Source organism: Notothenia coriiceps, unplaced genomic scaffold (genome assembly GCF_000735185.1).
Source record: "Notothenia coriiceps isolate Sejong01 unplaced genomic scaffold, NC01 NC01_scaffold00020301, whole genome shotgun sequence".
NCBI lineage: Eukaryota > Metazoa > Chordata > Actinopteri > Perciformes > Nototheniidae > Notothenia > Notothenia coriiceps.
The window spans coordinates 1-3,341 of NW_011353002.1; the positions used below are offsets into that span (position 1 = coordinate 1).

Here is a 3,341-nt window from a genome sequence, read left to right on the forward strand (position 1 = left end):
TCATGGCTCCACTTAAAATGAAAACAACAATAAGACATACGTGCTACTATTGGCCCACAGAGGGCCATGTCTTTCCAGCTTGACCCTATCTGTGTCTCTGTCTGTATCTGTGCGCTCATGGAGCCTCCTGCATCTCCCCCCTTTCTTCTTGACCCTCTTCTATCCCAGGTGTAAAATCCTTATCTCTCTCATCATCTGAGAGCTCAACATCTGAATCTCCCTGAACTATCTGGTACAGAAAATGTCTGCTTCAGTTCCGTCTCCTGCAACAATATTGAGTCATTAAGTCCATGAAGATGGTCCTGACGTCCACTAGAATGGACATTTATAAAAGAGCTGTTATTTGAAAACTTGAATTATTTAATTGCTTTCAGAACTAATTATATAGTTCCTCACATGTTAATAAACAAGAACATATATGATTTTCATGGTAAAAATTACAATTATTCAACAATATTTGACTTCTCCTCATGCTTCTATAAAATGTTGTTTTTGGTATGCCATCCATTTTGGATGAAAATAAAGAGGAACTTCCCAGCATGCAATTTTAACCAATGACATATCACTGGAAAGCCCAGGATGCCCTCTGTACAGTACATCAGGGATTGATAGATAACCTCAAAAGAGTAAAAGGAGATGCATGTTAACAAAATGTCCCCAATTGTAAATGGGCTGGGTCCCAGGAGGATATAGATTCAAATAAATTCGAATTCCTTAAAATTTCCTACAGCTCCTTACACCTGTAGTTTTAAATTGTAGTTTTAAAGCAGTAATAATTTATTTGATTTAATACCACATTTTAACGTTTTTCAATCACTTTAAATGAGACTTGAAATATGAAAGAACACAACAAAAGGTGCAACATGCTTCTCTTTATTACTGCTATAATTCAACTCTGGTTTGAAGAAAAGGTTATTTACTCCATGATAGTTATTGGTCTTTGCATTCGGCAAAGTAGTGTACTGCGGTCTCATTGTCGCACTCGGGCTGGAAGATGAGCTTCACCCTGCAAAACATCAGAACAGATCCACACATGTTGGTTTTGTTAGGTCATTTGTATGATGAAATGGTAATGTATTGCATTTAAAAAGGTAGAATACATACAACACAAAGACTGTATAAAGATATTACTCACATTCTCCAAAGCTTAGGTTTGTGCCCCATCGCGAAACCACCATTACTGTGGAAATATTCACATCGTCATTCACAGAACTTTCATTAGGATTTTGCAGCATGCTTAAAAAAGGGCTTGCTTTCGTGATGAATCCTTTAATTTCAGGTTCCCTCAGAAACCTCAGATATATGTGCAGAGTTTGACTGCAGAAATTTTTTTCTTTATTCAACTGCTGACCAAAGTATAACCTTTTTTAGCTTTTTTTTAGCTAGGTAGTTAAAGTCATTGTTGGGGTTCAAGTCCCCTCGTAGGTGGTTAAAGTCATTGTTGGGGTTGAAGTCCCCTACGTGTGCCGTTTTGGTCTCAAGACCCTGGTTCGCGGAGGATACCAAAAAAGTCCTAGAAAGACAAATTAAACTTAACTAACGTGCATTTAAAAATAAAAAAGAGGAATAGTTTCAGTGAATACTAAAAGGTACCACCGGGTCAGATTAGAATGTTCTAAAGGGGGGTTCGTTTGAAACACTTGAAATAACTAAAGCAAAAGTTAAACAAGAAAGTAGAAAGAAAGGGAGGTGATAGAAAACTATTTATGCTAAAAAGTGAGCAATGATTGAGAGTTAGATCTAAACATTTCAGATGTGTGTATCCCACACTGCACTGTCACTTTCAGTATCTTTGCTTTTAAAGTGTTTTTAAATGTCATTTTAATATCTGTCATTGTTGTAAAGCACTTTGAATTGCCTTGTGTTGAAATGTGCTGTATAAATAAACTTGCCTTGCCTAGAAGTAAAAGTCCCACATCAAACTAAAAGTAAGTAAGTATTTTCAGAAAAATGTACTCAAACTGTGAAAAGTAAAAGTGATATATGATGTTTTGGATCAAGATTACTGCTGCTTTAATGTGTCAGCAGTATTTTACTGTTAACTCGTGGAAATGAAGGCAATGAAGAGCTGTACATTATAAAATAACTTAAGCTGTCTGTTTCTTTACGTTTGTGTTTTTATGTCTTAGAACATGTCGGGATCTTTAAGAAACACAGCCGACTGTCTCGGTGTAAAACATTTTCTCACCTTATTTTAAAAGAAAGAAAGTGAATGATTTTATAAATGCATGTTAATATGTCACATTTAACAAAAGTGTTATAAATTATCCTGGAGGTCATTGCACAATAAAGTCAGCATTAAATAACATAATAAACCTTTTAAAAAGATAAGTAACTGTACACAGGTTATCTGATAGTTCGATGTGAACGCTGTGATTTAACTGTGAAGACATTTTAAAATGAGCTCACATGATTTTGCTGATGATGTTCAACACGCAGCCAATGTCATCTTCAATGTCGTCATCCACCAAGGCTGGAAAGGAAACATATTTACTGCTTTAAAAAGATGTTGGAAATGTTTTAACTATAGTTTAGAAATGTTGTGCTTTTCTAGAAGAGAGAAGAAGACATTTAGAGTGAGCTGTTGTTACTGTCCATTTTTCAGAACTGCCACATCTCACACACATTTCACACACTTACTGGAATGCACCTACATTTAGTAAAGTATTATCCTTTACGTAATAGAGTGGTGCAGTGACGAGTCCTAAAACCCGGAAGTGAGTTAGCATTTTACCACTTCCTGTTCCCTCGTCTCAGAGCCAATGGGATCTCTCCATAGGAGTTTGGAGAATATCTGAAATAAGGTCTGTGGTTGAGACACATTGAAGAGACGGATAACGTTTTGTTCTACGACATTAAATCCATCAGCAGTGACCCCACTGGTGATTTCTGAAGAGTTGACGTGTCTGAAAAACGATGGTTGTTACCAAGTGGCTGAATAGGACTACAGAAGTTGTGGAGGACGTTGTACGTCATTACGCCGAACACGTAAACACTCCTCTGAGTTAGTTTGCCCTGTTCTGCTTGAAAGCAAGTACCTGCCTCCTGCAAACTGTTCAAACAAACGCTTCAACTTGTACCATTTAGAATCTGTAGTTTTGAATATCGATGTTAAGTTGGCGTGACGTTGAAGTCGTGCTGCTGTACTGGGCTGTAGTTCGTTTATAGCATAACGTTAGCATTTTGCTTCTGGCGATTAGATTTATGATTTTAAAATTATAAAACTAGGGTAGACATGTGGAGATTATCCGGCTGAACAAAACGTGCATTTATCAAACAGGTAAGTTTTCCACAGACCTTATTTCGAGCTATTTTTCAAATTCCTTTGGAGAAATCCTGTT

At 36.7% G+C, this 3,341-nt stretch overlaps 1 long non-coding RNA gene across 3 annotated transcripts; it reads right to left on the bottom strand.

Moving 5' to 3' along the window:
• Positions 1-852: 852 nt before the first annotated feature.
• On the bottom strand, positions 853-3,341 carry LOC104952635 (uncharacterized). 3 transcript variants are annotated; one of them, XR_799129.1, is made up of 4 exons: positions 3,298-3,341; positions 2,410-2,473; positions 1,136-1,180; positions 853-1,006 (listed from the first exon to the last, which is right to left on the bottom strand). It is a non-coding gene; the product is annotated as an uncharacterized lncRNA (long non-coding RNA). The 3 variants fall into 3 exon arrangements; XR_799128.1 differs by lacking the exon at positions 3,298-3,341 and adding an exon at positions 2,641-2,726; XR_799130.1 differs by lacking the exon at positions 3,298-3,341 and adding an exon at positions 2,655-2,695.